This window comes from Thermobia domestica, chromosome 9 (assembly GCF_964235325.1).
Source record: "Thermobia domestica chromosome 9, izTheDome1.hap1.1, whole genome shotgun sequence".
Lineage (NCBI taxonomy): Eukaryota > Metazoa > Arthropoda > Insecta > Zygentoma > Lepismatidae > Thermobia > Thermobia domestica.
The window spans coordinates 193,983,053-194,006,317 of record NC_137462.1 but is presented as its reverse complement, the minus strand read 5'-3'; the positions used below and the strand labels follow the sequence as shown (position 1 = coordinate 194,006,317).

Sequence of the window (23,265 nt, the reverse complement as noted above, 5' to 3'; positions counted from 1 at the left end):
CACTCTTAACAGATTTTGTAAAAAAAGAAAAATTATAAGAATTATTGTTTTCAATAACTGACCAGTGGGCCGGAAGACAGGGTTAGGCGGGCCGCATATGGCCCGCGGGGCGGCTGTTGCTCACGGCTGGGCTAAACCATAGTTTGCAGCTTTATCCAGTGTAAAGCAAGATTGAAGCCCATTTTATACAGTGTATACCTGAGCATCAAGGGGGGGCTATAGCCTGTATTTTATATTATATATATATATATATATATATATATATATATATATATATATATATATATATATATATATATATATAAATTTCCAATGTAAAATATTATTATAACAATATTTTGAACATTAAATTAGTAGTAGTATTAGCATAGATGATTTAAGAATACCCATACGATACTGAATTATGGTACTTACATTTCAATCAACTAGAACTAGAATCAACGAAATCAACTATGAACTGCAAAGCTTACCTAAAAGAAAGAAGAAAAAAATAATTGTAAATATGTTACAAAATACTCATTTTTTTAAAAAGTTAAATAAATACCGTTAAACACAATTAAACAGCAGTATCAGGTTTGAACGTTAATAGAGCTGCATTTATACTAAAGGAATGTTAACTGAGACAAGTACTTAAAACTGTTTCGTGAGAGCATACATAAAAATTGATTATGGATCCATATTTGGTCCAAGAGGTGCAGCTTCCATCACCATCACTAGGAGAGCTCATGTGGTTCGGATCCCAGTGAAGTAAAAGGAAGTCTTGTATAGCCTCGAGCGTATCCAGATACAGACTAATTACTCGTAATTAACAGTTAAATCAAAGCAAACAATAACAATGTGAAGGAAGTAGAATGCTTTACTTTCGAAACATATAACTTATTGGATTATTGTAAAGTCATTCCCCTTTCTTTTGTTTACTACAGCAGTTTGTATTTGACAAACGAAGTAATAAGTTTTTTTTTTTTCGCCATTTCGTAGTTGCTCTCTGGAAGCCCATAATTTGCAGGAGTTCAAAGAGAAAATCATGACGTGATATTTCCTGAGTTTTAGGCAGTAGGTTGGGAAAAAATGAAACATTTGAAACAATACTTTAAAAAATGGTGTAGAACAGAAATAGTGGCGCACGCAAGGGGATTTTCCAGGCATTAAGCCCCTTTGAATAAGATAATAGAAACATCTGAAAATATATGACATTGGGAGCTTGAATCCCCCCCCTCTTGAATTTCTGCGTGCGCCACTGAACTGATATATAGTTTATACAAGACCATATTCATTAGGGAGGGTAGTGATGATTTCAGGGGTGATCCTAGGGCTATTTCCCTAGGAGCTGTAAGTCCCCGTCGTCGTATTTCCGATTGTATTAACTGTGATATAAAAAGTATTTTTACAGTATCAGTTTTCATGCTTTCTTTCCCATGTATTAAAAAGTCTCCCCGGGGAAATTTCCCAAATCACCACTAAAAGGAGGTATTAGAGATCAGCATCATTGGGTAAGTTTAAAAGGAGCTATTGCTGTTGGGGGCAAATAAGAGTATGTTTAGGTACCATTCAGGCATTTGCCTCGTGTGAATGAGCAAAAAAAACAAAAAAAAAACAAAAAAACAGGAAAACCTCACTCATGATACTTGGCATGAAAATGTTTTTACATCTCTTCAACTGACTGTTTTCACTAAGAATCGAACCCAGGACCACTTGGTACCAGAAGCGAGAGCATTAGGGTCTACGCTACACAGAGCTACAGTAGTGTACAGAACCAGCCTTCTGAGTGTGTTTTAATACAGGTTTTTGAAGTGTTTCCATCTGGGTTGTCCATTAAACATTATGGCGTGTAATCAAATTGAGCAGTTTGGATATGTATAAAAAGAATCAAGAACATGTAGAAAAAAATGCGTTTCTGTGTGCGTACCACAGTACCAGAGTGATAAACCAACAATCCAGTCATTGTTGCGCTTCAAAAAGATACAAAACTGGAGATGTGAATCTTGGACACGTTTTCGTGAGAGAGCTGCCACGCTTACTCCGGAAAGGGAGAGGTGTGAGATAGGCGAACGCTGTTCGTAGAGAAAAGCAGAAGAGAGGAGCAAAGGACAGGGAGATCGTACGTGAGTAGAGTACTATTACACACTGGACAATTGTTCAGACACGTGGATAACACCTTGGTTTGGAGTCTTCATTTCCTCATTGTTAACAGTCCAGCTCCAAGCGTGTTGTTGTATAAATTTATATCACGATTTTTTTTAAAAACATATACATTCAGGCAGAGATCGCGAAATACATCATCAAATAAAACTGAATATTGATAAGCATATATTCCTTAAAAAGTGATGTTTTCACCCTAATAAGCTAGATTAGTTTTATTCAACCTGAGGTACGCGTATCCCGAGAGGTAGGCAATGACTTCTTAAAGGATACGTAACATTTAAAATAAAAAGGTTCTATTAAATTCATGATCAGTGGCGTAACCAGCTATGAGCTCGGGGGCCCAAGTCCCCCCCCCCCAAACTAACCTGGCCTCTCTCATACAACAGCACAGCAGACAAATTTTGGTGTAGCGCTATTAAAGTGTTGATCTGGGAAAGAACCTGCTCCTGTATTATAGGGTTTGAAAATTTCGATTAGTTCATGACTACGTTTGAATGTCCGTTGTTATAAATTGTATATTGTGTGTTTTGTACATTTCATTCAGTAATATTGCAAAGTTTGTAATGTATCCATAAACCTAAAATAGATCAAGGTATAAATGAATATTGAATTAAGTCAAAGCACTGTACAAAAGGGAAAACCCTACATTAATTTCTTAGAGTAATAAGTGTTAGTAAGGAATGCGTAATCATATGCAAAAATAAAGATGAACAACATAATTACAGTACAAGTTTTAAAAATTGTAAGCGTTAATAATAATACGAAATTTGTAAATTTGAAATTTTATTTTAAGGCCTTTTAGCATGTTAATATGTAATAGAGATAACTCAATTTCTTGTAATGGAGAGAATCCAAACGTTCAATTTTGTCCATATCAAATGGTGCAGCACGTCGTTTGCAGAGTACTGGACTAAGTGTTCTTGACCCCCTCCCAAAATAGAATCCTGGTTGCGCCACTGATTATGATTCTCTTGTTTATAATTAAAACTAGACTATTTAATTAGCAAGTAATACATTCTGTAAGTTCTTTTCAACATTAATTAGACCAAAATAGATTATTTGGTGAGGTGAAGGAATTCTGTTATTAAAGAGTAAAATACCAAGCATAAGCATGGGAAGAAGGCATTTGAAGATTTTTTTTTTTTAAAAAAAGCTTCTACTCGGGAACATTAACACAGGAGTGAAGAAAGGGTTAATAAAAGCATATGTGCTGAGTGAGATGTTAAATGGATGTGAAGCAAGAATCTAGGAGAAAAGATGAAAAGTAGAGAACGAAAGCATTGAAAATATGGTGCTATAGAAGAATGATGAAAAATTAAGTAGGCATATATAGTATCCAAGTACTGGAAATGGTATGTGAAAAAGTTTACAGAAAAATATTACGAAAAAAAAAAAAAGATACGATATTATGAGGCATGAAGTATTAATGCTGTGGTTGCAAGGGAAAATACCTTGAGAAAGGCCACAATTGACATATACAAAGCAAACAATACAAAATATAGGGAAGAAAATGTATAGCGAAATGAAAGGTCTGGCTTAGGATAGGTAAGAGTGGAAAGCTATGTCAAACTAATAGAAACATTGCCGACTTTATAATATTGGCGGGTGTGTAAAGTGCGTTAAATCAAAAATCCGTGTTCTACAGAGATCGCATTTGAAAGCTCAGACATAAATCCAACATTCGGTTTTGGGTTTCATTCACAAATCCAAGAAACAGTCTTATTAGCATGAAGAGCTACAACAGCTAACAATTTTCCCAAAACCGGATTTTGGACTTATGTCTGAACCCTTAAATGCGACTTCTCCAAAACACTAATTTTTGACTTAACGCACTTTACACACCCACCCGTCATATATTATACAGTAAAATTTGTTTAAAGCGCAATCGCAAGGGATCGAACTATTTTTCCTCCCCTATTGGACAAGTTTCTGCATTATACAAAATTGCATACAGAGATTACTATAAATCTAAATAATAATATTAAGTACATACCAATAGGCATATTTGCTGTTTAGGAGCGGATTCTCACTGATTTCTTTCTTACACTGATACATGTTGTAAAATGTCACAGTACATTTAGTAATCATGCAATTATTTATTATTGTTTTACACAAGATTTCAGACTACAGTTCTTTACAGACTACTCTTTACTGCAGTACATTTTAGGAGCTTCATTTTGTACCCTTAATTCAGACATGTGCAAATTCTTTGACCTTGCATTAATTGAACCATTCCCAAACGACTTCGATAAATTTCTTCGTTCCCGGTTTTTCTCTGGTTTCTTCTTAATTTAATCATTTCTATTATTTTATCTTTACGTTTTAGCGCACCATGAACAATTAAATCACGTTCTTTTTTCTTGTGCACAGAGTCTGTCTTTCACTTCAGCTTCGATAACTGTATCATTAAAAAGACAAGATTTGCGACTTAGCCATGATGTTCACTGTTAAAAATTTGGGAATAAACTTGTTCGCTAGCTAAGATGTAAAAATGTCAATGTATTGTGTTATAAGGTTAATAAACTTTACAGGAATATTCAAGAATTAGATGTTGCCATTCTTCCCCACCCCCAAACTCCTGTTTCGGAGAATGTACGAAGGCACTCAGCACTGACAAAGCGAAAAGTAATGCTGTTTGATCATTCTCAAATCTTTTCTCTCTGTCGGTTTGGGCACAGTTACTCGCACCCTGTCAAAAGATGTGCACTAAATTATCAGTAAATAGCGTAAAGTAAGCGACCAAGATAAAGATTATAAAAGTACTGCAATATATTAAAAAAAATAAATTTATAATGTGGACTATTCTGAAAATATTTCCGTATTATGATATACATTAGTTTATACTGAATTCTTTAATTATTGCTTTCCGTTTCCAAGTTTGATAAGATTCCGTATTATACAGAAAATTCAACATTATATAATCTATTTTCCTGGCTAGGACCATGGAATTTGTTCCCAATAGGCAAATTTCCGCCATATCCATGTTCCACTTTGAACAAAATTTACTATATGTATAAATTGTAATATCCTGATTACTTGTAATTAGTATTAAGGATAGCTTATATCTGGGGATATACGTTTGAATGAAAAAGAATTTTAAGGAATGCATGCGAAAATAATAAAAATACAAAAGATTAAACACAACTGATGTACATAAACTCTTGAGGCCATGGGACTCCTCGGAAACCATACAAGCAGCCAATGTTTGAAATAAGTAACTTCCAAAGCCCAATCCATGTATTATTACGTAAGCTCAAATCATATCTTTGATACCTTTGTAAGTCGAACAATTTCCGAAGGAATTACAAAAGGGTCCAAAATTAGTAAAGTTTTTACTGCATTAAAAGAAGGCCAAAGCAATAAAGTTGGACATAACATAAATATATACAGTAGAGCGTCCATTATCCGAAGTAATTGGGGGACATGGGTGTCCGGAAAACTGGTTTGTTCGGATAATCGAACTGTACATGTTTATTTGCCATGCGCGGAGCGGCACGCCTCAACTCTAAGCTGGCGCAGCTCTTGCTGTGAACAGCTTTGATACTGCCGCTACTTCTACAGCCAGTGCCAAACCGACAGAAGTGTGCTGATTGTTGAAACACAGCGACTGGCGGCTTGGCCGGTCAGCAGCGCCTTATGAAGGCCCCATTAGAAGCAATGTTCCGCCAGCGGTGGCTCAGTGCGGCGACTACTGTGGGAAACTTGGTTTGGGAGTGAGGGGGATGATGGACGGTAGGGTGGGAGAGTAACAGGTGCGAGCGAGTACACAGTTCGGTTAAGCGGTCGTTCGGTTGACCGACGTTCGGATAATCGACGCTCTACTGTAACTTATTCTAACAAATCAACGCGAAAAGAAAAAAAAAAATCCCCAAAAAATCCCTCAGTGGCGTAGCTACGATGCATCAGAGAGTTCTAGGCCTTTACGACGAAGTCTGAAAAATGCTATTGTAAAGATCGTATTTATTTTTTTAAATTTTGGAAACTTTAATAGCCCCTTCTCCAAGAATCCTAGCTACGCTGATCGTGTTCCTTGTTAACTAAGCAGAATGTTGTTGGAAGATAAAAAAAAAATATATGCAATCAATTAGTCCCTAATCAATCTTGTGTCTCTAATCTAGAATGCAAATTCATAAGACAAGTTTTGATGCGTCAGCAGAGAGAGAGAGAGAGTAACGTTAACTGAAGCTCACAACCATTTTCGTCAGCAAACAACTGACAACAAATATAGATCTTTCCCCTTCCCTTCTTTCCAATTTTACTTGTTCCGTCATTTTCTTCAAAAAGAGGGGGAAAAATCAAAAGAACAGAATGAGGAAAGTGGTGAAGATGTAGAACAAGCAGATTGTGTACAGATGAAAATCAGGCACTTAAGGAGGAATGAGGTCTTCAAGATATTTTTGGCTGCGTCAACAAATGGTAGTAATGTCTCTTACTCGCGGCCGCTATGAAATTCGACAAAGAGTTCCTTAAACAAAACTCTTCATATATGCTTAATAAAAGCAGACTTGAATTGTGCTACAGAACAAAGAGAGTATTGATTTGTAAATATACATACGGGCAACTTCACAACACACAGAATATGCAAGAGGTTTGGTCCACGGACTACAGAATAATCAATTAAGCGCCAGAAATACTTTAGAATAATTGCAGTATAAAATGTTCAATTATACGTATAGAGTTAACCCTCATCAGTGGCGTACACATAATTATCTCAAGGGGGTTCAAACACCCAAGTTCATGTTGTTTCAGGTCAGGCACAACTTTCGTATTCGTTCTTAATACGGTGAAGAACGAATATATCTTTAAGAAGAGGGGTTAAAATTTGATAAGCGCGCCTTTGCGTACGCCACTGACCCACAAATCTGATATCTTTCTATTTGGCCTATCCATGTTTTGCCTACAGTCTTGCTGACAATTTATATAACTATCTCATCTTAGAAATAGGAATTCCTGTTTACCTAATCTTCCGTCAGAGAGAAAGAAAGAAAGAGACTTAATTTCATACCAATTTGTGATTTTTTTTAAACCTTTTTTACCTTTTAATTATAGAACTACGAGAAACAAAAAACAAAAATTATCTCGGATTTTACAAAAAGTATATCTCTCACACAATGGTGCAAATCTCGAGGGGGATGAGGGGGACATGTCTCCTTCAATCTTGGAACTGGGGGCACTGGCCCCCCAATAATCCAATTTGAAATTTTGTCTTGGATATAAATGTGTTGATTATGCCCGATTGCTACAAAGGAAAGTGAGATGAAATTGATGTTCCCAGAATAAGCCTCAAATCTGCCTCCCTCCTCCTAGTGTTGAAGACAACTCTGCTCACCTGATCCTCCAAAGCGTTGTTTTACAACTTCATAAATATTTTGAACTTCGCTTTAAAAAATAAAATATGAGAACGGTCTCCCCCCCCCCCTCCCGAATCTTCAAGTCAGATTTGCGCCGCTGCTTCCACATGATTAGGCGGAGCAAGGATAGGCCCAACAACAATTTCTGTTTTCTGTCTACCTAATGCTTCAGACCACTCGATTTCACTACACCAACAAGAGTCACCGTGCTTCATTTATGAAAAAAAAAAAAAGAATTGTCATTTTTTTTTCACAAGATGATTGAAGAAATCTTTATCCAGCGGCGGACTGGCAATTTATAATTATTATATACAGGGTGACACAAAACTGACTGGCACATTTCAAAGTTGATTATTGCATAGGCGTGAGATCTTGGAGTGGGTAATGGATGGAGAACGGAAAGACAGTTTTTCGACCGAGTTTTATATGAAAATAATTTCAAAATTTGCAGTCTCAATTAATAACGAATATGATATAAATGTACATGCACATTATACACAGTAAATAAAATAGATAAATCGTAAAAAAGAAAAAAAAAAGTTCTCTTTTTACGAATTGGAATTTGTCGTACATTTCACCAGCAAACATCAGAAACGAAGGGAGAATAGAACGTATTGTATAGCTGTACCATAATGGAGGATAGGAAAGGAGACAAGGAAGCTCAAATTTGGTGAGGCATCTCTATTACCGGTAAACAAATTTCTCCACTCATTCATATGTCTGCAGAATAATAAACAACTCTTAAAAAAAAAAAAAAAAAAAAAAGTACTACTTCGTACAAAGACAACGATGATGGCATACGAGGAAAAGAGAACTAGACATTTGACAGTATTCGAAAGAGAAAAGAGAGAGAGAGAGAGAGAGAGAGAGGAAACAACAATAGGGCTAGCATACAACAACTTCGTTCCAAAACACACTGTTAAACAAACCATCAGCCCAATGCTCCAATTAACAGAACGGCTTAATTAAATCTCCGCCTAATGATGATCCATACCAAACCGGTAAAATAACACTTTAGTATGCACAGCCATACAGGTTCTCTAAACTGCCTCTCTGTGTTAGGTGGAAGTGTGGGTGGGTGGGAAGGTAGGTATAACTGGGGGAATGGGAAGTGAACTTAATTTCAAACAAATCCAGATTTAATACAAACACACACACACTCATATAGACACATGAGCAGAATGTTGTGCGTATACGTTCCGTTGTATAAATAAATATAGAACAGATCCCACTTTGTATAAGGATTCAACTAAACCTAAATGTGGTAATGATGTTTGAAGCGCTCCTATAATATAAAAGGAAAATTAGTATCTCGCGGCAAAAGAGTGCCCACGACTAATGCCTAGAGGATTGTATACACCAGAACAATGGAAGATTAAAAAAGACAAAATCACGTAATTACTGATATTAAATGCGCATTAATTAATAGTTTCAACAACTCTAAACTCTGATTCAGTAGCATCTTCCAAAGTAGGAATTATATTTCTGAGCTGTCAGCATTTAGTCCGTCACGAAACAGAGAAAGAGGGATGGCATTCCTCAGCAATCACACTATTCGGGGAAGTGAAGAAGGAAGAAAGGAAAGGCGAATGGAGGAAGCGACCTGGGATCTTCATGTTAAGTACCATCTCGGCCTTTCCCTGGTATGAATCAGGAAAATTCTCACTCAGACTGACTGGCCTGAAAAGGTTTCTTCACGTTTCTGACCAAGTGTCGCCACCGGGAATAGAATCCCCCAAGAATTTAGCTTCAGAATATAGTTTCGATTACACGTATATCTATATCGAGTAAGTAATAATTATAATAATAAGAATGAATTATTAATATTTGTAATAATAATGATAGTTCTCATTCCTGGCCTAGTGGCTAGAACGCGTGTCGTTGGTGTACGAGATTCCGAATTCGATTCCCGGTGTGAGAATATCGAACATATTGCAGTAATTCAGATGCAAGTTTAAAGTGTATACCATCTAGTTCTATAGCGCTTCGTTGCTGACAAGTACAAATTAATCAGATAATGGTTATAGTTGTGGTTTTTAAAATAAACGTTTCATTCTATTCAGGTGGATTCACGTTGACTACTTTAAAAGAAAAAAATACATAAATTTACTTTACAGTTCTTAATTCAGATATATTCTTTTTTAAAAAAAAAAAAATCTTAAAGATACTTGTATATTCAACATTACAATTTAATATAAAACCTTATTCTGTCAGTAGTTCTCTTTCTTCCCTTGCTGTTTTAAATCTTGTGGTCGGCTATGCTAACAGGTGTTTTTTCAAGGTCATCCTGGCAGGATTTTCAGGGTTTTCCTCAGTTTCATCACGCGAATGCCGGAATTGTACTTACAAATAAAGCCCTTGATCGACTTATTGTAGTTTCGCCTTAACACGTTCGCTGCTGAGAACGCCCATCGGCGTCCAGTACTGAATTTGGCATATGCGCCGGACGCCTCTCGGCGCTTGTCCCTGCAGCTGATTCACTTTCCCGCCAGCGCTAGCAGTACCTGCACTAGCGCTGGCGGGAAAGTGAATCAGCTGCAGGGACAAGCGCCGAGAGGCGTCCGGCGCATATGCCAAATTCAGTACTGGACGGCGATGGGCGTCCTCAGCAGCGAACGTGTTAATGGACGCATCTGAAGGTATGCTAAATAAGATATATTATATAACAGTTGAATAAATGCTAAGTTACAGCCAATTCAGAAACCTTTGAGCATCTTTGAGGAAACTTACGCTTCTCCTGTAAAAGCTTGAAGACGCGACTATGATTTGAAGGTAAGAACTTCGTTGTTCCTTACCATAGAAAAACTGGTTAGTTGACTGCATTGAAGAGTAGTGTCCCTTTCAACACCGAAGCTATATGAGATGTAGACCTGCAGCTTTATGTAGGATCCGAACCATATGAGCTCCCACTGGAAATTGAACCAGATCTTTCGTGTCAAAGATGCGAACGCTAACCATATATCCACAAAGGAATTCTTTAATCTGAAAAGCATTCTGTTGTTAAATAGCATGTGTCCCTACATAAAATGCTAATGAATTTACAGTTACGAGTCTCTTGTTTCTCTAGGTCACTAGAATTTTCAACAATGCATATGTAACCGTGTGCGTTTTAGATTTTTTTTTTAACACACAATAAGTATATTAAACGAATTTATGTTCAAAGTAATAAAGTACGAGACCTCGTGTAAATGTCCTTTCAGCGTCTTTGTTGGATCCATACTGATATAATATTGATATGGATATAGAAATAATCTTAGAAGATCCAAAATCCAAAAGAAATAATCCAAAAGAAGTCTTCCAGAAATGCTTCCAGTCATGGATTTAACGCTGGGATAAGTGCATTTGCTAACCAAGACCAGTACTTTGAAGGAGATTAAATTAAATTCTATTTAAGATTATTACTTTTTTTTTCTAATAAAAGTATTCACCGTATTTTTCGATCACACCTCGTACATAGATGTAATGAAGTACTGAAGTACTGGACTTCTCCAAGCTTGAACTCCTCCGCACAAAAAAATTCTGAGTGTGCACCAGGCCCATATCCACGGGGGGGGGGAGGCTAAGGTCGGCCGGGCCCCCCTTAAATTTTTACTGGTCCCCTAAAATTTTCATGGTAGGCTTCCAAATGAACTATATGGTGATGAACTATGATATAGTTGGGTCGAGCCCCCCTAACTTCTACCGGCCCCCCCTAGATTTTTGGGCTGGCTACCGGCCTGGGGTGCACCTTGTATAAGCTTGAACTAAGTTTACTTCATAAACGGACAATTAGACCACACAAACAAATGAATAAGATAAAAGGAAACGGTCAGTGAAACACTAGAAACGAACCACAAAGCAGTACTGAAACAGGAACTGGTATGATTTTCAAGTAAAAAAAAAAAAAAAAAAAAAAAAAGTAGCCACTATTCTCTTACTAATTATCATTCCAGACTGGAACGTTTTGTATCTGTTGCTATCATGAATGAAATCCACACTAAAACAAAAGAAAAATGAAATGAAAATAATAAAAGCTAGCTCATGTTACTTAAAAGTTTACAATTTCAATTAAGGAAAGAAGAAAAATAACAACAGAGAGGAAACAAAATAATTCATTTCGCGAAAATTGAGGTATGCAAGCGAGGGTGAAGTATCAATAAGAGTTATTTTACAAATCTCAAATATTTAACTATGAAAGTATCATATTACAAGTAATGACTCTGGGCATCAATTTACTGGTTTCTACATGTGGAGATAATTAGAAACAGATTACAGTAATGATTTCATTTATTAACAACTACTGAGTTATGGAAGGGGAAAAGAACTTGCTTCATAGTACGTACTACAGAAAATCGATGTGAAATTTTCCCCGATCGTATTAAATTAAAAAAAAAAACTTACGTATATCATCATCAAATCCTCCTCTTCCCAGACAATACAGTTACGAGCCGAATATACTGCAACAGATAATATTTACATGAAAATTATCAAGCTGTTTCCCAACTTGGATTTCTGAACTCATATCTGGTTAAAACACAGAACATTTTAGTTGAATAGGTATGGGAAAGGAGAAACATTTGATTCTTTAGATACCATGGTCACGGCGCCATAATAATTCTCTACCATTTACAATTTCTGGGTTGCTAGTTGTTAAGAGGCCTCATCCCGGCGAAATTAAAATACCACTAATTTTATAGTAATTATGTGATATCTTCGAATAGATAAAAGATAAGTGAAATGTGGAACAAGACCATCCTAGACAATATCATTTTACATGAGATAGTCTTATCACGACTCACTTATCTGCTTTCGATTTCGAGCCATTTTGAAAATCGGCACATATTTTCGCGTTTCTAACCGGCTGAAAACGGAAAGCCACTAGGTGACTTGTGATAACGGTACCTCATGCAAAATAATATTGTCTAAGGTGCTCTTGTTTCACATTTCAATTATCTTTTATCTATTTGAAGATATTACATAATTACTGTAAAATTAGCGGTATTTTAATTTCCCCAGGATGAAGCCTCTTAAGCCTTAGTCTTCTGCCCGCTGTACACTGTAGGCTAAAACCGTGCTTAATTAAAAGCCCTAATTGTTTACATTTTAAAATTAAAAAAAAAAATCCCATCAACCATCCCAAACTCCATACTATATTTAAAAAGTAGTTATTTAATGCCTTCGTCACAAACAACAATCCCGCAGGTAGCGACATCTATTAGCGTCATATACAAGTGATACCTAACGACATTTATTAGCTCCAGATATGCAAGAGATAGCATACATAGCGACATCTATTAGCGCCAGATATGCACGTAAGAGCATACGTAACGACATCTATTAGCGTTAGATATGCACGTAAGAGCATAAGTAGCGACATTCATTAGCGTAACTGATAACTATTAGCAGTTAGCGTGATGCAATTTGCTGTTTACTACAAGGAATTCTTATTCTGCCCCTTGTCGTTCTACAACCAACATTACAAATATCTTAAACAGGGTTGTAAAACATTTCAGGATAGTGTGACACAGGTTGATATATTTCCCTTTTATAATTAGAATGTATCCTATCACTAAAGACTACAAATACCATATAAGCCGAAAATACAGTGTACCGGTATAAGTTTCTTTTATCTATACTGCAATTTATATAAAGATTTAAAAGTACGTTGTATGAATGAATTTGGAATGGGGCAAAAATTGTCGGATTCGAAATTAGATCTTAAAGCTGGATCTGGATCTCAACTTGAATCCTCATAATTTGAATATTGTTTAAATTTGAAACTGAGATCTGAAATCTGTGATTTAAATATAGATGCAAAATTGCAGAATTCTCAAGTTCATCCTTTCTATGAGACTAATTAACTTATTTATTCTCAGTTCCCATTCTATGATTTATTAAGCTATAATGAAAATACGTAATAAGTAGTAGGCCAAGTAAGAACTAGTAGGGAGCATTTAAATAGAATATGGGATTATTCTTTCGTCTTCGTTGTAATTTATTTTAACTTACTTTTGACAAATTACAGATAGACCCTGTTTATTAAGTTTTTTCTTTTATTAGCATTGGTCCAAATGTAGATAAGAGATCTTAAAGTACTACCATAACATGTTAAATCAACAGACCCGATATCTCGTGCACGCTCCAACTATTTCTTGTAAATATGCTATTTTCTAAATTAATAGGGCAAATTTCAATCAGGTTCACTAAGAACTTAGGATGATTATTAGCTACAAATAATCCATAATAAGATTTTGGGAAACTAACCAATACCGCAACAGATGAAGGAAAGTAGTATAATTATTTTAATTGGTGCATGTAAACCGGGTTTCGATTCCCGGTGAGGGGAGACATATTTTGATGTTGACTAGTACCACCAACCTAGGACATTCTTAAGTGTCTTCATCCCGGCGAAATTAAAATACCGCTAATTTTACAGTAATTATGTGATATCTTCAAATAGATAAAAGATAATTGAAATATTGAACAAGAGTGCCCTATACAATATTATTTTGCGTGAGGTACCGTTACCACAAGTCACATAGTGGCTTTCCGTTTTCAACTGTTTAGAAACGCAAAAATAAATGCCGATTTTCAAAATGGCTTGAAATCGAAAGCAGATAAGTCAGTCGTGATAACGGTTTCTCATATAAAATAATATTGTCTGGTGCGCTCTTGTTCCACATTTCAATTATCTTTTATCTATTTGAAGATACCACATAATTACTGTAAAATTAGCGGTATTTTAATTTTGCCGGGATGAAGACTCTTAAGAGGTAACAACACACTTAGCTTTGTATTACTAAAAAGATGGTGCGGGGAACCAAAGCCGTGTTTAATTGTTCAGTTGAACGTATGAACGTAGGCCGTCTTAATTCTTCGTGGGCTACTCACAAATTGTATTAATTTACATTATTATTTTACTGCACATTTTAAACACATTTACCCCTTTTACATGAACACTACACTTATATCTATATATACCCATTTATACATGTTTACAGTTTTACAAAATACAACATCCCTTTTTTTCTATCTACTCCTCCTGGCTTCCAGTAAAGGTCTGTACGGGCTCGGACCGTAAATTTCCAAATATACAAACATATTTCTCGGGCTTACCTTTGTAAATGTACTGTACAACGATATGTATTGCACCGTTCTTTCTGGAGAACTTTTAAAGCACAACTGCAAAATTAAACTAATTGTTGTAAATAAAAATACAATTTTGCGTTAATTATTAAGTTTCTGTAATTTGGGTTCATTTGATTATCACACGAGCTCAGACCTAAATGGTAAGATATATACCGGTGTTTCGGACTCGGGTCGGGTCTCACATTATAAATTCACGGGCTGGGCCGGGCCCGGCCTGTGCAGACCTCTAGCTTCCAGGCCCTCTTTGATTCACGAAACCTCCACAAACTTTCCAACCGATTTTGACTCTCATGTTTTAATTCGTAGAACTATGAATTTTCATTTTGACTTTATTTCTTTTTACTAATACTGTGCAGATCTTTCCCGATAAATTTCTTTTTGAATTCTTCGTGCCGATTTTGACTTTCTTTATTTGGCGATTTCTTGCCTGACTTATCTTCAATAATTTTGACTGTCATTTCTGGATTTCACTTTTATTTATCCTATATCTCTGACGATAACATTCCCGATTTTAACATGCGTTTCTTTTCCTTTTTATTCTTTATTTTTCGTCGTTCGAGAAATCAAATCATATCGAATTAAATCACGTACGGCTTCATTAAATATTATTGTGTGCAAACCTTTGGTTACTAAGCTATACGTAAAATATAAAATCTAATCAAGGACTTCTTTTTTACTACTATGTTTAAGTTTTACTGGACTACAATTATAGTTGCTAGGGAAAAGCTTTCCTAAGAATTGCCTAAGAAGAAGTATGACTTCTCAACTTTGACGTAAGTACTATAGTTTTGTCCGCTAAAAATAGGTCCTCAAAAGATATATAAAACAAAACACATATTAGCATACCTGATGGGAAGTGCGTCGACGTTACTACAAATAGAAGAAACGAACGAATTCCAAACATGAACGGGCACCCAACACACTACAGCACGAAGTCTCACAGTCACTAAAGTAAAAGACGTGAAATGGGGTTCCAACTGAAACTTTACAGCACCTCATTCTTCCGTTATCTTTGGGACAAAGTATAAATAAAACTTACACAACAGAACCCTTCTTGTCATTGTTCTGCAAAAAAGGCCTTGTCCTCTCTCTTTCGCGTTCACCCCCTTAAGAATGTGTGTGTGTTCGGCACAAGACGATATAAAATGACAACCTTCCGGTCTCCAAATTTGGACATTCATTCCCCTTCATTCACAGAACCATCGCCACATGTAAAGTTCTCACTAATAAGCGGACGGACCACAGCTAAACATTTTGTAAGCATACACACACACACGTATTCTATACACGCTCAAAGATAGCTTTCTCTCTCTCTCTCTCTCTCTCTCTCTCTCTCTCTCTCTCTCTCTCTAACTCACACAAACACACATTACAGCCATACGGAAGACTAAAAGCGGCAAATGACCGAAATAAAGCATGCCATCCAAAACAGAACGAAACACACTAAACAAATTTTTATCTGGATTCTGGCTGCCTTTCCTTACTGTAGGAAACTCCAGGGTTGCCAGTAACGTTTACACTTATTGTAGAATCTTGTTTCTTTTGATAAACTAATATTCTATATGTGTGAGATCTGGACCAAATATTTCCCCACCCCGGAACCACACACACAAAATACAATGCGTTATAGTCATTTTAAATTTCAGAAATCGAAGTGGACATGACGACTGACAATCATCTTTATTACTAGCAGCTTGGCCGCTCTTCGCACTGGGAAAATACGTTTCATTTAGTACATAAAGTACTAATGGGGGCTGAATTTGGATTCAAACGACATCGGAAGTGTCACTGTTCGTCTCAGCGACCCCGAAAACCATGGATTCAGCACTAATATAGGTCATTTTTATGTATCTCTCTCCCTCCCCTAATCCCAGGCTTGAACCTCATCTATTTTGAAAATTTGATCAAGATGGAGAGGGTGGTTCAAGAGTTATGAAGTCAGAAACATAGTCACTTTTAATTTTATTATTATTATTATTATTATTATTATTATTATTATTATTATTATTATTATTATTATTATTATTATTATTATTATTATTATACTTCAGTTTAACGACCCACGATTATATTCCAAGGTTAAGGGAGACGGTTATGATGATAATTAACGAAATGGGTGGAATGAATAAAGTATAAAGAAATGAAACACCAGAGAAAAACACGCATACCGTACTTATCCACTACAGATTCCACTTGGAGAGAGCTTGGCTCGAACCAGGGACCCCACGTACCAGAGGTGAATGCTCTATCACTGAACCACTGTGACCTCCAATCTTTAATGATCAGGAATATAAAACAATATATTCAACTCTTACGACTTTTACAATATCGTGCTTGAAATTGCAAATTTGTCCTGTGAATTGTATTTACAAAATGAAATTTGATTTTCAGGGTGAAAAAAGCGAGTTATCTATGTCCTCCACTAAATGAACCGGACGGAAGAACTCCCAATAGAAACAGATATACCGGTATGTTAAGAACGAAAATAATTTTCAGGATATCTTTTTAAGGCGAGACAGAGTTCAACTGTGTCTTGTAGGCAACGTTATCCCTAGATCGTCTAAAAGAGTTGTGAACAATATGGTGTTCGTGTAATATTCCTGAGTTTAGCCCGTTTCCTCTCCTTTCCATAATCAATTCAGTTTTAATCACAATGCACTTTCAGACTTTCTTGTAAAGTCCATAACCAAGATTACTTGAGTTTTCTTTATTATATATATATATATATATATATATATATATATATATATATATATATATATATATATATATATATATATATATATATATATTTGCTAAGCGCCTCTAACTACGTTCTCCTTAGCAGACGTATATGCATTATTGCCTCCTTTGGTTTCTAATCTATTGCACTCGAAAGTAATTACCCCAGGTTCTACGTAAGACATTCTTTTTTCCATGCACAGGTTCATATGATAAGTGGCTTCCAATTATTGCTCTGAGTGTTGATGCAAACAACTAGGCATCTTCACCTGCTCCTACGCCATTAGTCACCTTAATATTTTAAAAATCAGTGTGACATAGTTGTATTTTCAATATCCTTAGGTCCAAAGAACACGTTTGTGTCTTTGCAGCCATGGCTTCACAGAAATCATACCGACATTACACAATTTGTTGGATGTTGCTCAGATGAACAAACGCTTGTTATAATAGCGAAACAAAAGCTTAGAAATATTTTAAAGAATTGTCACATAGATGGCACTAGTGTAAAAGCATAGCAGTAACGGCTAAGGACAGTGGTGATACTGGTGATAGGCAAGCAAGATGTAGTTGGTTTTGCAGACATACTAATCATGCCTACGTGGATTCATGACTAACCAAACACTATCAACTAGCATTTCTAATGAGACAAAAAAAGTCCTTGTCTCCAAAGCGAGACGAGAAATACATTCTCAAATTCGAGACGAGACAAAAGAAATTCTCGAGTCTTAGATATCAAACACTATTTAAAAGTTATATGATTCATGGTATAAAAGCTATACATTGATGAAATGATTGTACGACCATAATGAAGAGACGAGCCTTTTAACGATTCGCAAATCATCACATAAACATACTCCAATAATAAATACAGTTTAAACGTTGTTGCATCACATCCTTTCGTGGACCTCTCGTGACGCGAAAGGATTCTAATAACTTATAGGTTAAAAAATTAAGAAAGAAAATCAGGGCATGAATTTTATACATACATTTACAAAAGACACTAGAAACTTTTTTAGATGAGACGAGAATTGGAACAAGAAGGATTTCTTTGAAAACCGAGACTAGACGAGAGTTCTACAATATTCTACGAGACAAGACGAAGAAAAAACCTTATTTCTCGTCTCGTTTCGTGAATAACACAACAACACTTTTAAAAAGTTCAATTTCACCTATCTCGTTCTCTACCTTATTTTTGCTCAACTTCTCTTTCTTTCTTTCTTTCTTTCTCTCTCTCTCTCACACACACACACATTATATATATATATATATATATATATATATATATATATATATATATATATATATATATATATATATATATACCTGGTGAATGATCAGAAAAGAGCCCTATCTTACATCATGAATCGGCCAATTTGGAAGCGACTGCTCTATGAGATGTTTAAAAGACATGAACAAATCTACCTTTTGTATACTAACAACGAAAGGAAGAACCATAAAGCACCGGGACTTACGTAAAAACAAACAGAAGTAAGAAGCCGAACTGAATAATCAGAGGAAAGAAAACGCAAAGAAAGAAATAAAGTAGTAAACAGAAGGGTAATAATAACATAAGCTTAGGAAAATAAAAGAATAGTTCAGGAAGAAAAGAATTAAATGTAAGACTAGAAATTATAACACAGAACGAAAAAAATGAAGGAAAAAGGAAATCCCTCCAAGGTAATGGAATGAGTTTAATACACACATCTATTTATCATACCAGACGTACAAGTTTCGGTACGCAAAAATGCACCAATTTATTATTATTATGTGTATCTCCCAATTTTGTGTTTAACGAACTATTATTAACGGGGAAAGTAAAACGTGTACGACAACCAGGTTGGCAAAAGAAATTTCAGTTGTTATTTCTTTTGCGTACGATGTCTTCTTCACAAGAGAGTTCAGTAACCTGAACTATTTAATGTGCAAAACATCAACGGCGATTAAAAGTCAAATTACAGCCTGGATAATGGGTGTAGGGTACTGACCTTGGAATAGCTCATCACCACTGTAATTAAAAAAAAAAAAAAAAAAAAATCTGTAGACATAATATAACTAGGCAAGCAAAAATATTTTAGTCAACACTTGGTGAAAACTACCGTTGCTCTATTGTATATCCTCATTTCTCCAACACTGAATGCACCAATTACTTCCAAATACGAGGAAATATGAAACATTCTCAATGTGAAATTGTCATCTCTTATGGAAGAAATAGGAAAAATTGTATTCGTTTTACGATTCAGACTCAATTGGCCTCGAACTCAATAAATAATTGCAAGTCTATGTGAGGATCAGTTCAATAAGTGAATAGCCACCCAGAGCCAAAGTCCGAGCAACACAAACCCTAATGAGACCAGTGAGAGCATGAACTCAAAGAAGTGCGAGCTCCACTGAAGATAGCAAGTCTAAACCCTTAGCGATATCCCAAAAAGTCTTATTGGGGATAGTAAGCCCGTGCCCTTAATGAGCGATATCCCATACCATTTCATTGATGATAGCAACCTTGAGCCCTTAGTGAGCGATATCTCATACCATCTCATTGTGGATAGCAAGCCTGAGCCCTTAGTGAGCGATATCCCATACAGTCTTATTAAGGATAGCAAGCCTGAGCCCTTAGTGAGCGATATCCCATACAGTTACGGAAAACGAAATCGAGCAAGTGTGAGTTTGGGATAGCGCTGGCTTGTGTGAGACAGATATTACACAAATGCTATTTGGACAATAAGTTACTTCCAAGTATTTAGACAGAATTACTCCAAAGTAGTTGATAAAACAGTTCGGATTCAATCTTCAGCGGTAACGGGGTTTATCGTTCTGTCCTTCTAATGCGACTCACGGGTCCGTCCAGCCTTTCTAAAATTGAGGGCAATGGCCAGAGCGTATTACAGGCTACGTCATCTGTATGTTACTTCTATACAGCCCGTGGGTCTTGATGCCCTTCATCCAGGTAGATAACATGATAATACTGAAGTACAATGGTAACTAAGGATCCGGCTCACGTAAAGAAATGAAAAAATGCATGACTTTTTCTAACTCCATGCATAAAATCAACACTTGCTGGCCATCATAATATACCTAAATCGATACTTGACTTTTAACTGTGAAAATAATTTTGTTTATTAAGCCGTTAATATCGTGTCGAGTTTTACAAGAATATATATTTTACAGCGTTGTTTGCAAATTTTCAGGTTCTGCTTAATCTAAACATATAAAACAAGAAGCTGAACAAAGAACATGTAAAAAGAACAGATTCAGAAAATTTACGACTTACGCACATTTGACAAACCATTTGCCTCAGGAAAAATGGGAAGACAGAAACGCCCGTAGAGTTTTTATTTAATTTAATTTTTTTTTTTTTTTTCAAAGGAGGCCAAAGGCCCAACACACAAGCGAAGTCCGAATAGTACACATGATGATGCAAATAATACATCATGTTAAACATCGACACACATTATAATTTCATTAATAATGATAAACGCATTAAAACTGCAGTGTATGAGGAAGCAAATCTAATAGGTTTGACACGAATTTCGACGAACCAATCTTTTTAAGATCCAAGAGGGCAATTGTCCCATTTCGCTCCCTGTTACGGACGACAACGGAGGAAGGGAAATTATTTCAGATAAATATCTTAGTACTGCCTACCCTGATTTCCAGTAGACCCTCCTAGGACTTACTTCCTTTACGGAGAGTCTCCAACACCCTCTGGTGATCATCTGGCAAGAAGTTTGCACATGTGCTTCTTGCAACTTGATATCCACAAGGGGGCCTTCAAAACAAGAGGGGAAAAGACGAGAGAATTTTTGTCTTTTGAGTTTGTATTTAGGAAAGCACGACCTATTGTACACCATCAGTCAGCGGTATTTTAGTCTCTTAAATTGACCTTGACATTCACAACAGTAAAGTGAATCCTGTTGCTTTGGTTCTCTCTTCTTTTTTCATGGGTCAAAAATAGCAAGTAGCAATTCACGTAATTCAAATTCTGTTTGTAACTACCGTACGACACCATTCATATTCATTATTTTGTCTTTCACTCATCAATAGTTTAATTTCCAGATGCATTAGATGACGTAGGAACGACGCCTAATCCTAAATGAAACTGAAGAAAGAAAAGAAATGAAATCTTTCAAGAAGTTTCAGGTACTACGGAAATGAATAAGTTTTACATCCCACGTTATGCCGGCTAGGCTAAAGAAGACGGTGATTATGAAAAATGAATGAAATGGTGGAATGAAGAAAGTGGGAGGAAACGCGAGAATCCCGAGAAAACCCACACACATGGTGTTTGTCCACCACGAAGCTCACTCGGCATGTGCTGGGATCAAACCAAGGACCCCAGGCGCCAGAGGTGAACGCTCTACCACTAAGCCACCGCGGCCCCGAAAATGAAGAAAATATAGTTGATATTACTCATATAATAAACTCTCCTCGGAATCCTAAGTTCCATTGTTTTTCAATTAATTTCGTTTTCAATATATATTATGATAATTATCATTTACATATATCAATCAGAAATTATCCATAGTATCACTAGAAATCTTTGCCTCATTCTAGCACCACGAAATACATATTAAATAAGAAGGAACTAGGACATACATACAGTTTCACAATGTTATCTATGCTTTAGCTGAAAGTCGAATTTTGGATGTCGAGTACGGAAGGCATGACACCAGAAAATCCAAATCGGAATATCAAGATTATACTTTGAAGTTAAAATCATGTTGTATTTGGCCTCGGAGACACCGAGAAATTGTATGATACCGTTTTGCCGTGAGTCCTTTTCAGAGTAAAGATAAACTATCACAAACGCAACTGCATAATTGGTTAAGCGATAAAATATGGAAATGTACAGTACCCGAAGGAAACCCAAGCACACAAAATTTGCTCAGCATACTAAAAATCTTCAAACACTCGAAAATACAGTCAAGGAGGTCAGCACTGTACCATCAATGAAATACCACGTTTCTCACTGTAACAAGGTTAATAAGTACGGAATTTGCAATTTTTAGTTCCTTACGGAATGATAGACATTTCACGTTAATTTTTTTCTTGTAATGTCGCTAAAAATGCATGAGTATAAAACTGAGATAATTACAAAACATAATCTGATGGCACATTATTACATGGACGACCTATAAGCACAATTTCATCTCGAATTGTTCATGTGGTTGAAGTAGGTATATATATGTAAGTACCAAAGTGATGTTATACCATGTTAATTACACTAAACGTCTAAATCTCACGCATCCACACTCTTGATCGAATTACTCTCGGGCCATTTCGTCTATCAATCCTCCTCTTCTACCTCCAACCTCATAGTATTACCATAAAGTTTTTTTTTCCTTCCTTCCTCTATCGTTTTTCCTTTACTCTCTCTGCATCCACTCCACATACATCGACTCCAATGGATAGAGGGAAGCTCCACCCGACCGACCTCTTTACGTCATAGTTAATTTGTGCCTGGCGGTATCAACAGTTCGGCCAGGCGTTATTTCCAGTGGGTAATAACCTCTGCAGAAATGCCCAATCGCTAATAGCAAGGGAGAGTATAACCGCTCCCTCTTTTCTCATTTCACTGTTTGTGAAGCCCGACGTCATCCACGTTTCATAACTTGTCCCAAAGCGGTTTGCACTGTTTTATGCCCATACGCTGGCTGTGTGTGTATATATATATCTATACATTACAGTATACATAGAACTTGACTACATTCGATTTCTTTGTGCTTACAAAATAACATGCTTTGAAGCAAGCTTTTGCTCTTTTTTGTCTGAAAGAGGGAAGAGAGCAGAGAGGTAAACTCAAACAGTGGTTGCTCTATGCCAACTGAATCAAATACACGAGTCTGGATGAATCCATATTATGACTCAGCCAAAAGCAAATAAAAAAAAGAAAGAAAGAAAAGAAAGAAAACTATTCAAGCAACCA

The 23,265-nt window shown here is 36.1% G+C and overlaps 1 protein-coding gene across 5 annotated transcripts in view; it reads right to left on the bottom strand.

The window, feature by feature from the left end:
* LOC145660515 (irregular chiasm C-roughest protein-like) overlaps nt 1-23,265 on the bottom strand; it is a 745,900-nt gene that overhangs the window by 239,171 nt on the left and 483,464 nt on the right. For 2 of the 5 annotated variants that reach the window (XM_081725680.1, XM_081725681.1), the window contains exons 1-2: nt 15,661-16,056; nt 415-470 (exon numbers count right to left, since the gene is read on the bottom strand). The exons of 2 other annotated variants lie outside the window; for them this stretch is intronic. The gene's annotated coding sequence lies outside the window, so the exon portion shown is untranslated. Of the gene's footprint in view, nt 1-414; nt 471-15,467; nt 16,057-23,265 lie in introns of those variants that run through there. One more of the 5 variants, XM_081725678.1, reaches the window with a different exon arrangement.